The sequence below is a fragment of the Brienomyrus brachyistius genome, unplaced genomic scaffold (genome assembly GCF_023856365.1).
Source record: "Brienomyrus brachyistius isolate T26 unplaced genomic scaffold, BBRACH_0.4 scaffold103, whole genome shotgun sequence".
NCBI lineage: Eukaryota > Metazoa > Chordata > Actinopteri > Osteoglossiformes > Mormyridae > Brienomyrus > Brienomyrus brachyistius.
The window spans coordinates 345,118-359,000 of NW_026042378.1; the positions used below are offsets into that span (position 1 = coordinate 345,118).

At 41.6% G+C, this 13,883-nt stretch overlaps 1 pseudogene; it reads right to left on the reverse strand.

Annotated features, from left to right (window-relative positions):
- Nucleotides 1–3,973: 3,973 nt before the first annotated feature.
- Nucleotides 3,974–12,853, reverse strand: LOC125727581 (probable non-functional immunoglobulin kappa variable 3-7; annotated as a pseudogene).
- Nucleotides 12,854–13,883: the final 1,030 nt, after the last annotated feature.

Below are 13,883 nucleotides of genomic sequence, written 5' to 3' on the forward strand. Positions count from 1 at the left end.
TGCCATCATAACTGAAGGCGATGAGTCTGCCTACAGACTGGAAGTCGTACAGCTGACTATCCAGTTATGAACTTACATTATCCCAAATGTCCACATGCTTAAACTCCTCTCATCATCAGGGAGGAGCGTCCCTTGGCACTGTAGAGTAGATGGATGAGATAACAAGGCTGTCATCAATTTTATGTGACTCCTCTCACCCCCCCAGCAGACTATGGAGGCCCGGGGCAGCTCCTTCAGTAAGAGACTCAGACACCCGGCGTGTGACAGAACGGTACCGCAGGTCATTGGGCCCCACAGCAGTCAGGCTTTATAATCTGCACTCTGCTCATTGAACTTTTCCTCTGTTCACTGTCTTCTGATACAGTTTCTATCTGCTGCTGATCTGCAATATTGTTCCTCCTTATTCACTGATGTGCAGTGTTGCATTGAGCCAGTGCATTATTCCCCTGTGTGGCAGCTTCCTTTGGGAGGCTAATATCTTGCACATGAGCAATAATGTTACATGCAATAGGATTGTGTATAAGTTAAGGATTGTGCATAAGTTAATTTTAATATTCCTATAATATTCCTGTATGTAATATATTCTTATATTTTGTTTCTATTATTACCCTATATTTATAAATACATACATTTCTTTTACATTCATAATGATGTTGTTTGTTGTTTTGTGCCCCACTGCTCTTGTAACAAGCCTCAGTCTTGACTCTCCCTTTTAAGGTCTTGGCCTTAAATCACACTCGATATAGGTGGTGTCGTCCCCATCACCCTGACCAGGATACATGCTGTAAGATTAATGGATGGTGTTTATCTAAACTATCCACTAAAGTAAGATATGGTGTCCCACAGGGATCAGTGTTGGGCCCACTACTGTTCAATCTATATATGCTACCACTTGGTAACATTATTAGAAACTACAGTATTAATTTTCATTGTTATGCTGATGATACACAATTGTATCTATCTGTCAAACCTAGCGACGCATCCCAGCTCTCTTCCTTAGCCGACTGTCTGCTAGACATTCGTTGTTGGATGGCAAGGAATTTCCTCATGTTAAATACAGAAAAAACTGAGGTTCTTTTAATCGGTCCTAAGGATGCTCGTAATAAGTTTGTAAACCCCAACCCTAGCGGCCTCCCTACTCAGTTTAAAACAGTGGTCAGAGATCTTGGTGTCCTGGTAGACTCCGACCTCTGCTTCAGTGCTCACATAAATAGCATTACCAGTACAGCATTTTACCATCTACGGAACATAGCCAAGCTTCGGAAGATGCTTTCCTTTCAAGATGCAGAGAAACTAATACATGCCTTTATAACTTCCAGGTTGGACTACTGTAATGCCCTCCTTTCGGGTTGTCCATCTGGATCCTTACATAAACTTCAGTTAGTACAAAATGCAGCAGCCAGAGTTCTCACAAAAACTAAAAAATTTGATCACATTAGCCCTATACTGTCCTCCCTGCACTGGCTACCAGTGAAATCTAGGATTGACTACAAAATACTGCTATTAACCTACAAAGCTCTGAATGGCCTTGCACCACAATATCTTAATGATCTTCTGGTCCCTTACAACCCTTCTCGCCTGCTTCGATCACAAGGAGCAGGATATCTGTTAGTTCCTAGAGTAGACAGGACTACGGCAGGCTGCAGAGCATTCTCTTACAGAGCTCCGCAGCTGTGGAATGGTCTCCCGGGGGATGTGCGGGATTCAGGCACACTCTCGCTATTCAAGTCTAGATTAAAAACGCACTTGTATAGTTTAGCGTATAGGAAACCTAGTTCTAGTTCCAGCTGGTTGCTCACTCCCAGTTAGACTAACAGTATGAGGTGAAGAGCTGGGTGGGGATCGGTGCCCTTGGCTTTGGATAAACTGATGCGTCAGTGCTGTCACTCTAGCCTTACACTAGAGTGCTGATGTTCAGGCAGTCCCCATGCCTGTGTTCCCGCCTGTCTCTCCCTCTTTCTCATGCTGCTATAGCCAGATCTGCCGGAGCCTAGATGAATATTGCACTCAATCATTTTGCTTGCACTGCCTCTAGTTTCCTCAACTCTGGCTAATACACTATTTTCTTACTTCCTCCCCCACCCCTTCTGGGGTGTGCTGCCCGGAGAACCATAACATCGAGGAATTTATGCTTCTGCTGCCTGCAAGACCACTACCTCCACTTCCGGCAACTACCCTCCAGCCTGCCTGCCCTTGGCTCACGGATGCCTCTCCTTCCTCCCCTGCATATTAGCTTAAACTATATAATTCTTGTTTTGTTTGATTTTTTCTGCTGGCCCCTGGAGGATGGGCCCCCCCTTTGGGTCTGGTTCCTCCCAAGGTTTCTTCCTCTTAGGGAGTTTTTCCTTGCCACCGTTGCCTTTGGCTTACTCACTGGGGGGTCTTTACGTGGCAGAAATGTAAAGCGCATTGAGACAATGTAATGTTGTGATAATGCGCTATATAAATAAAATTGCATTGCATTGCATCTGTGTGATGAAAAAGAATGTGAATAAAACAAAAATGTACCATTATAAATGGGATCCCTAAGATGTGTGGTGGTTTCAGATGTGGACTGATGAGAATTTTGTTCTGTTGTGAAAGCTGTACGTTCTGTTCCATGTACAGGGTAGTGATATGTAGCAATCATGTGCTCCAGTCAAATGTCCAGCTGCATGAATAATAATGGTGGCTTGTTTGGATAAAATAACTTAGGCTGAATACTTCAAAGCGTGACCTGGGTGAGGTAGAGAGGAAACAGGGTCTTACAAGCAGCAGGTATTGTTCTCTCTGTGTGGTTTTTACTCTTTGCAAAGTGAGCCCAGCACAGTGCAGTCAGTGGGTCAGTCTTCCTGAGCTGCATCTAACCAGTGGAAACATCTGCAGCACTGCAGAGAAGCACTCAGCAGACAAACAAACCAAAACAGCTTACAGCTGTATGTCACTTTTGGACAGAGGTGGACAAAGTACACAACTTCACTACTTGAGTTAAGTATAGATACTCCTCGTCAAATAATACTCAAAGCTTTTCAGTTAATTTTTTACTTCAGTTAAAGTACTGGAGTATTTGCATCTAAAAATACTTAAGTATTCAAAAGTACATTATGTTTTAAATGCAAGACATTTTTCAGAACCTAATGACTCCTGAACACCCCACTGAATACACTGACTGGCTTGTACATCTTGTAGAATAAAAAGCTTGTGGAATATGATACAATGACGATAGAAACACAACTGGCATAACAAAAGTACAGCCATTGTCATTTTCATCTTATTTAACACCCCCCACCCCACTCACACAAAAGAGCATGCTAGTGTTCTTACAGAGCCGTAGCAGTGTGTGTGTGAGTGTGTGTGCATGTGTGTGTCTGTGTGTGTATGTTTGTGTGTGTGTGTATGTGTTCGTGTGTGTGTGCATGTGTGTGTTTGTGTGTGTGTCTATGTGTGTGTATGTGTGTGTGTGTGTGTTTGTGTGTGTGTCTATGTGTGTGTATGTTTGTGAGCCAAGTAACAGGACAGGGAGCAAGAAACAAAACTCCTCTTTCTTAATTATCCAGATCGTTATTAACGACACAGGTATATATACGGGTACATATACAGGTACATGTATATACTCAAAAATACATACAGTACAGAACATTAAATGAAAAACGTAATTTAAGAACACTTGAAATTTTCATTCAGTTTCTTTCATCTGTTTAATATAATCGATCAGTCCCTGTGCGTTTGCCCCAAACCATTCAGCATGGTACACAAGGGAGACAAGTAAGCATGTGTCACATCAAAGAACTGATTGCAACAACTCAGCCTTTCCACAACTTTGCTAATTTTATATCGACAAACAACTAAACTGTCAAAATTATTTGGCAGGGAACAATCTTACTGACATTATAATAAATCAAATATGAAAATAGCTGGAATCTCATTTACCTGTGATTATGACAAAGGTTCCATTCCCAAAGGTGACCTCATGAAGAAACACAGCAGTACAATAATACACTGCAGAATCTGACGGCTCCACGTTAGAAATAGTGAGGTTAAAACTCCCCTCTGCATTCAGTAAGGAGTAACGTTTTATGCTTTTATATTCCTTGTAAAATTCACCAGGTACGTAGAGAAGTGCTTTCGCCATGAGCTGGGGCTTCTGACCAGCAGCTTGTTTGAACCAAGCAACATAAGAAACATCTTCTGGACAGAAGCATGTCAGGGTCACACTGTCTCCAAGCTGAACCCTCATCAGGTGACTGGGCTGAACAACATCTGTAGTCAGTGCAGTGTCTGCAAAAACAGAAAAACAAAAAAATCATAATCAAATAAGACATATAATAGTAATCTAAATAACTATTAACTATGATGAAGATTAAATGGCCAAATTCCACTGATCACATCATATAGATAAATGAAAATATTAAAATCCAAAAATAATTTATATTTTAGGGCCTTACTAATGAAAATGAGAAGACCAAAGAGTCTGAACATCTTTGTGGTTCCACAGATGTTGTGGTTCCACTGTTTAGACCCCGCTTCATAGAACAGGCCACAGGACTGTTTTGGTGAGATAGTCCGAGTAGTAGGTAGAAATCAGGATGGAGACTGAGTGTGGGTCTAACAGGTGAGCAGATGTAGCACAGAATGTAGAGCCCTCTGGTGGAGTGCCTGTGCATGACTGAATGTATGGTTTGGATCTGATGGTCTGAATAGTTGGTAGAAATAGGCACCTTCCTACCTGATGTGGTAGGTCTAGATAAGGGGTCACCAACATGGTGCCCCAAGGATGCCCCCAATGACCACATGAGTTGCCCGTGGACCTGTTCTACAAAATAGCACAACTCACCAGCGAACATCATCTAAAATGTAATTTTATCCTGTTTCTAATCTATCACATTTGCATTTATATAGATTTGAAATTGAATATAAAAAAAGCATTTAAAACATGTTTATCATACATGAAGTTTAGACATGTTCAGGAGGGCGCTTCAAACTGATATCAAACTTCGTATGGCTCAGTACCCGTGAAGTAGCTCTCCGTTTTAAAAAGGTTGGTGACCCCTGGTCTAGATCTTGCAAGTTTGTTTGTACTGGCTGTGTGAACATACTGTAGCACTGTTAAGAATATGCAACACTGCCTGAGTTGGGGATCTGCTGTATGCATCAGTAATATAATGCTTTGTCTTTCTCTAGGCTGTTCATTAAGACATAAAGCCTGAAAGTTTTCTGAATGGCATTAATGAAATTGAGCACTGCCCCCACCTGCTGGCCAATTTATTAAAACATTGAAATCGCTGTCTGCACAGGCTGACGTGTCATTTAAGTCTGATAATTTTCTATGAGTCAAACGGCAAGAAAATGACAAGAAGTTAAAAACATGGAGTTAGATGAAGGAGAAAAGATTACAAATTTGAAGATTATGAAATCAGGACATGTCAGCTAAGTCAGCCAAGGTGGGTCTTAAACATATGGACGGAAGTATGAGCGCTAAACTTAAACGGGTTCACTTGTAACCGCTGCCACCAAATTTCGTTAAATTGCTGGGAAGGGACAGATACACGACACAGGAATAGAAGGATTATTCTTTATTAATATACAGACGAGGGTTACAACCCTCCCTAGGGCAATAGAAGGGGATACCTGCCACGGGACATTCTAAAACGCTTAATGTGAAAATGCGTAACGCAACTTAATGTATCAAAACAGCCACCACAAATCACCAAATTTCTCGCGAATGTATCTGGCCATAAAGACTTACCTGACAAGAAATCAAAACCGAAATGCTACGAATATGGACTTTTCTTTATGGGCGTCAATGGAGGGGAAAACGCTTGACGTAAGATGAAGTCCATATTCCTAGCATTTCCGTTTTGATTTCTTCCCTGGCATGGGTGACGGGTACACCACGTTCCCCAAGCCACGTTAGCCTCGAGCGAACTGCCCGGAGAAACCGCTCACACCAGCGCTGCAACCCGATCTTCTCCCCTTTTAAACACACATTTCTACGGCGTTAAATTAGTGCCAAAAGTCGTGCGCATAAAAACCACGCGCGCATGCGCTCGCGAACAGAAAATCCATGCTCTCTACGCGCTCGCGATTGCACAGCACTCACTCACTCGCTCGGCGTTAAATTAGTGCCAAAAGTAGAACCACGCGCGTGTGTGTGCTCCAGTGCTGAAAACCCATCCCCTCTACGCGCTCGCGTCTGCACAGCACTCGCTCGCTCGAATTTCCCGCTTCGTCTTACCATATATAAAAGAATGGGCCAATGTACGATAAATTGCATTGTGAATAACATTTCTTAATACAACATCACACAGCCAATTTAATAAATTCAAATCCTGGGAAGAGCGCTCGTCAGATATTATTTCTCGGGTTAGTGTTAGCAGACTATAGGCGAAACCACCTTAAGTGCTATCTGTTAATGTTTATTAAATTAGCATTAGAATGGAGAGGTTTTCAATATCTTTTGTCCTTGTAGCTGCTAAATACACTCATTATTAAAGCCATAAAGCTGTCTGCCTGCTACATTGGAATCTCCACTGAGTAAGTGTTTTTTATGGATTTTATTTAACTTTATTTGACTCTGGTCCTTAGATCTAATGTCATACTTCTTCACTTATATTGTTTGTGAAAAGGTTTACCACGGTCAAACAGAGCAGCCACTACATCATCATACATGAACAAGCACCTCACAAAACAAAAACATTTCATTTTCATAATTAAAACTTTTGAATGGTAGGCCTAGTGTGTGGATCAGAGACCAGATCTTGACACCTCAATAACTATAATTTGTTCTGTGAACAGCTCAGATACCACCTTCTCGAAAGTCTTCTGCATAAAATAGAAATGGGATTCAGCACGACTCCACTAAATTTGGATTACCTGGAATTCCTTTGTCATCAGGAGCTGTATCTTCTGCAGGCCCTGTCTAATCACATTGAAGTACCTCCTGCTATCACCCTGGCTTTGCAAGAGCTCTTTGACCTTGTGAGGGCACATCTGGAACGTCCAGCCCCATGTGTCACACAGGAAGTCGCTGCCACCAATAGACGACCCAAGATTTTGATTGAAGAACAACGTTTGAAAGACATGTTCCATATTCAACTTCCTGTGCCTTGCATAGCCACACTGATGGGCGTTTCAAGAAGAACAATCTTAAGAAGAATGAAAGAGTATGAGCTCTGTGTTAGGGACACATATAATTCCATCAGTGATGAGGAACTTGACAATTTGGTTTCTTCTGTCAAGAATGATCTACCAAATGCAGGCTACAGGATGGTCAGAGGGAGGCTGCAGTCAATGGGCTACAGGGTTCGGTGGAGAAGAGTTGCAGCCTCCATGCATAGGGTTGATTCCATGCGCATCATATCAAGGTTGTCAAGTCTTGGCTGTGTTGTACGCAGAATGTACCAGGGCCTTTGTGGACACAAACCACAAGTTGATCCGGTTTGTATTACCAGCAAATTTATTTGAAGTAAACCCTGGGTGGATTGGTGTGAGGTGGTGGTGGGGCTTTGGAGAAGATTTCCTGCCGATCAACACTAGCAACTTATATCTATCTGTCATGGAGGTCTCGGGACTCAGGACTTGGGAGGAAATAGTTATTACTACAAATTGTCACCCCCCCCCCCGCCCCCCACAGAAACTGGATCTGGCTATAGTGGAAAAAATGTTTTTTTTTTTTTTTTTTTTGTGAGAACTTGAAAGCAAAACAAAACTTGGAAAAAATATATGCTCATTCACCAATTTTCTAATCTGGGGTCTAAAGTGGTCAGGCTTGCAAGTGTATTTGGTTATTTGTCTATCCTAGCCTGTTGCAGTGTATATTTCCTGTATATTTTGCATGTAAAAAATGTTGTTTGTTATGTCAGTGCTCAATATTATCATGTAGTCTTCATGAACTTTCTTCATCTTGGCCAGGGACTGCATTTGAAAAGTAGCCACTTGACTAAAATTGGCACATTTTCAGAAATGCCAGCAACAATACTGATAATGAACACCCCTCTAACTGACTCTCAGTTGGTTTAGAAAAAAGACTTTTAAGAGAAAAGAAAGCCTTCCTTTGGTTTTGCATTTTTCTCTTTTTTGTTGGCTGTGCACAATATATCAGAAGAATACATTACAATTATATTAGTTAAGAAATAACAGATTGCGTATATACAATATTAAGGTGATAACAACAACCCTCACTGTCTCTAGGTGCTGCTTCAGACAGGGCATTCTGCAGCAGGGACACCACCCGTCGTGCAGCATCCTGCAAATCTCCCTTTCACAACAGCCCACATAACAGAATAACATTAGTGTATGATTCAGTAGGGCTAGTCCAGGTCTGGAAAGTAGTTGGGCCAGATTTTCAAACCAAAAAATTTAGCTGGGCCAGAAATTTTCAGCGACCCAGTAAGCAGCAGGTAATGGTGTTTTAAACAAACACAAATCAAGGTACATTATTTTAAAAAACTACAACTGAACAGAATCTGAGAGCAATATTTTTTTTTCACTTCTGAAATGAGAAAAATATTTTGGTCGTATCTGACCTAGACGCATCCCAAAGAAAAAAAATGCCTATTAGATGGTAAACAGCCAGACATAAAGAAAAAGGGAAAAATCATCTATGATCATCATCCGCTTATACTGTGGTGATCCATTTCACCCACACAGGCATGATCACCATAAGCGGTTTCCACATTTTTGTCGAGGTGACTATTCACTTTACCTCTGCTTTCTCCGACATCTTCCTGATTCTGCCGCCAACAAGGGGCTCATAGGGTGGAGACTGAGGGTGTTAAACAGACGAATCTTTTGTCACTGAATGCAACAAATAATGTATTTATCTGTCAAAAGTCCAGCACCAGGAAAAGCAACAGAGTTACAGTAGAAACTGTAATAATAATGGAAGTGCGCCGCCCTACAGGGAAGGAGGAGTGATGGGAGTCCCGGTGGTGGCTAAGCGCGTGTGGGGAGAGGCGTTGTACTGTGAGGCTTCATGAACTTCCGATGGGGCAGTGCTGTCATACAGCGGGGAACCTGAGAGGGGCACTGTGGCCGGGTGCGAGAGCCCTGGGTAATGAGTTGTAGAGCTGCGCAGGAACTGAGAGCCCAAGCTGTTGGACATTCCACTGGACTAGGAGACTGGGGTGAGTGAGGAGGAGCTCATTGACCACAAACTGGGATACTGGCTGTGTGTGAGCAATGGGGTGGAGATTAAGGAAAGACGTTAAATCAGCATGCAGTGTTGCCTGGAAACAACAACAAATATACTAGTGTCACTGTACTAAAACAATATCAAAATAATGCCTATTGTTTATTCATTTTACTTGTAGAGTGCAAAGTACAAAGGAAAACAAAGAGTAACTATGGCGAAATAAATCAAAGCATGTCCCAGAATGCAGTGATGGGCCTGAATGGATCAGGACAGAAGAAGGTGAAAGACCTGTTAACGAGGTGAGACGATGCAGACACAGGCCAGGATGTGGGTATAGGCGAGAACAAGAGGGAAGACGGGGGCCCGAGACTCAGCATGGGGGCAGGTGGGGGAGGGGAGGCACGGGCTCACCTGGAGCTGCTCCAGGAGGTGCCGCTATGACTCATGGGTAACATGCCGGAATGGGACGGCACCTGTAGGCTGGACCAGTTGTCATGGGAGGGCAACATGGACAGACAGGTAGACGAGCTGTCTGAATAAGCAGCTGCAAGTATAAAACAATAAATGAAGCAGGTATGTGGTGGGCAGTGTTACAGCGTCCTTAATATGGTCAATACAGAAAAGGCATGTTATCATGTTATGTATATACTGCCTCCAGTTACTTAATGCCTAACTTTAATACATTGATTGATTTGTTCACTGCTGCAGCCTGTGTCAACTTTCCTTTCAGACAGATGTAAAGTCCTTTCTGTTTTTGTTCTGTGTAGTTTTTTTTGAACCGCATATGGCTGAATTCTGTTAAACCTCAGACTGAAGAAAATTGTGTTAATTGAAAAGCAAATATCAAAAACTCAGTCTGCAGGAATGTTTTTCTGAATATTTCTGTGGACTTTTGGAAATTTCACGAAATTCCATCGCTCCATTACATAAACACTGAGTGAGATTTCATTCCCATTACTGCAACGTATGAAGAGGATTATGACTTATTACTTTAGGTTATCGGACTGAGTGAGTTTTGGAAATTTGCTCTTCGATAACTGAAGCAGTGCTGTGAATGCAGAGGTTATATGCATCGCATATCAACAGAACTGTATGTTTATGTCTTGTCTTAATTATTTTGATTAAATGTCTGACTATTCCCAATATGTGTGAACATACTTGGCCAAATAAAGCTGATTCTGATTCAGTCAGAGGGTAATCGTCGGTGTGCTGTACTATCGTGGTGACCCACACAGAGAGCTTAGGACCATGATTTCAGTGTGTGCTTGTGTGAGGGGACAGGCAGGGCGGCTGGTCACTGGGTGATGCACTCCTGTGGGTATAGGGGCTGGGATAGGGTGCAAAGCGGTTACTCCTCAAGGAGGAGTAACGGTCACAGCCGTGGGGGGAGGAGAGGGAGAGGGTGCTCCCAAACTGGGGGTGTGGGTTTGATGAAGAGCAGAGAGACCCTGAGTCTGGGATGAACCAGCTGCCTACTGAAACGAAAGCGGATAAAGACAGAAACTAGAACCTCAAACTAAACAACACAAACAACAATATCAAGTTATATTCAATCATTAAACCGTTATATATTTAATCTAAACAATAATAATAAATATCGTTCCGATTCAAAATATCATTTACGGGTGAATCTTATGACTTGCATTGGGAAACAGGAAACGGGCCAAGCTGCAGGGCCAGTTCAAAGGCATAGTGCGAGGCGCCCAGAAAGGGGGCGAGGTCTGGGCGGAGTCAGCTAAAGAAGAAAAAGGCCTGACCTTTTTCTGGATGCTGTGGACTGTGTTTGTGTGTGAGCTGCAGCTGCATGTTCCTTACATTTTTTTATTAACACCAGCACCGTGAGGTTTGGCCTGGACTGGGTCCTGTCCTGCATGGTTGAAGACATGTTGACTGATGGTCAGCCCGTGTTCTGTTGGATCCCACAGAAAGGAAATGGGAATCCCATTTGGTAATTGTTTGTATTAAAAATACATTGGATCAAGTCAAATTATTTTAATGAAGAATTAACATCTAAAAGCTGCTAGTAGACCGTGGGAAAAAAAAAATTCTATTTTCTTGCTGCCATCTCGTGGCCAAAAGTAGGTACTGCAATTTGAAAAGAAATGATTTCTTACCGAAATTGCAATACCTACTTTTGGCCACGAGATGGCAGCAAGAAAATAGAAAAATTATTTTCCCACGGTCTACTAGCAGCTTTTAGATGTTAATTCTTCATTAAAATAATTTGACTTGATCCAATGTATTTTTAATACAAACAATTACCACACAAAGCTGCTAGTAAACCGTGGGAAAATAATTTTTTTATTTTCTTGCTGCCATCTCGTGGTCAATAGTAGGTATTGCAATTTCGGCAAGAAATCATTTGGTTTCAAACTGTAGTACCTACTTTTGGCCACGAGATGGCAGCAAGAAAATAGAAAAATTGTTTTCCCACGGTTTACTAGCAGCTTTTAGATGTTAATTCTTCATTATAATAATTTGACTAGGTCCAATGTATTTTTAACACAAACAATTACCACACAAAGCTGCTAGTAGACCGTGGGAAAATAATTTTTCTATTTTCTTGGTGCCATCTCGTGGTCAAAACTAGGTATTGCAATTTCGGCAAGAAATCATTTGTTTTCAAACTGTAGTACCTACTTTTGGCCACGAGATGGCAGCAAGAAAATAGAAAAATTATTTTCCTACGGTTTACTAGCAGCTTTTAGATGTTAATTCTTCATTATAATAACTTGACTAGGCCCAATGTATTTTTAATACAAACAATTACCACACAAAGCTGCTAGTAGAGCTGCTCCGGTTTCCTCCCACAGTCCAAAAACATGCTGAGGCTAATTGGAGTTGCTAAATTGACCGTAGGTGTGCATGTGTGAGTGAATGGTGTGTGAGTGTGAGCTGTGATGGGCTGGCCCCCCATCCTGGGTTCTTCCCTGCCTCGTGCCCATTGATTCCGGGATAGGCTCCTGTGACCCAGTAGGATAAGCGGTTTGGACAATGGATGGATGGAAATAGCATACAGATTAAGCACCTGTACTGTGCTATCTGCTTATAGTAGCTGTCCATTGTAGATACATCACTGTATGCATACTGTATTAAGAGCTAGATAAGGACAGTGGGTCATTATATGGCTTGCAGTCCTGCTCATTTTCCTGCACCCGTTACACTAAGTGATACCCCCACTAATATCCTCTTTCATCCACTTTCAGGGATCTCTTGATCAGTGTATATTACTTACTATGGACCTTGGACATACATGCGATTAGACACACACACACACACACACACACTTACACTAATTACCTAATCAACCATCTGTGCAAGCAAGTAAACATTTACCATCTATATAAGTATTGCACATTGCATAGAGAGTGTCCAATCTATATTAAAGGTGACTCGAAAGAAGTCAGACTTCAGTAAAGACTGTAAATTGGCAGCCATAACATAAGCCGTAAATAATTACCAAATGAGTCAGCCCCTTTCGGAAACATTTATTGATATTCTTTCATAACACACAGACATGAGTTTTTTTTTCAACTGTCAGCATCCTTTCTCTATTGTCAGAAGCTCTGCGCTAGAGGGAGGTTTACTGGTCTTATACTCTTCTGGCACCTTGTGTGATTCCTGACTTGGGACATCAGTTTGGCTCCTTCTGTATGTGGTTTACATTGTATTTGTTCTTTAAAGTTGCCCCTTCAGAATTAGACAGTGTAACCAGCTTGCCACATATTGCCTGGATGACATAAGGTCCGGTAAAATCCGGTTCCGTTCTTCCTCCTTTCCGTCCCCGCTTCCTCATGTTGAACAGAAGCGCCTCATTTCCAACATGATAAACTGTGTTTTGGTACCTCTTTTGTATTCGTTTACCACATGCCTGCTTCTGTTTTTCCTGTGACTAGGAGATGTTTTCAGCTGTTGTTGCTTATTGTCTCAACTACTTTATTTTTTTCATCAAAAAACGTGCCATAGCTTTTCTCATCGGGAAGAATAATTGTGGAAAGCTGAAGTGGAAAAACATTCATAGCAAATTATTATTATTCACAGACCATGATAAAGAGTCATTTTCTAAAAGCATTAAGAACAATGTAATTTGCTGTTTCAAGATATGTTTTTAAATAACTACTTGTCAGTCATAAGAAACTCTTCAACACACATGATCCGATCTTGCCACAAATCATTTTTAATCTCACTTTTGTTGCCAGCAGTTCAGACATTAATGGCTGTGTGTTGAGTTATTTTGAGGGGACATCAACTTTACACCATTATTCAAGCTGTACACTGATTACTTTACATTCTATCAGAGTTTCATATCTTTAGCGTTGTCCCTTGAAAAGATATAATAAAATATTTACAAAAATGTGTGGGGTGTACTCACTTTTGTGAGATACTGTATATTAAGGGATTGATTGTCAATAATATCAGTAATTCCTGATGTAATGTTAAAAGAATAGAGCCTGTCTCACACAGTTCTAAAACAACCTCAAAAACAGACTTACCGTTTTATGTCATCATTCGTTTTCTCATCCAGGCCATTGGTTTGGGGATGATATGCAGCAGTGATCAACGGCAGAACAGGGGCTCTGAACGCAGTATGGATTAAAAAGGAATTAACCATCTCTCTCAATATAAAATTAGGATCATTTATTCTCTACAGAGGCCCCCATAGAATAGTGCATCCATCCCCTCACTCATGTTTAGACAGACGTAAGGCAGCAGGCCAATGACATTGAGAACAGCAACAACATCAACAATTGTACAGCTAGTTTTAAAATTT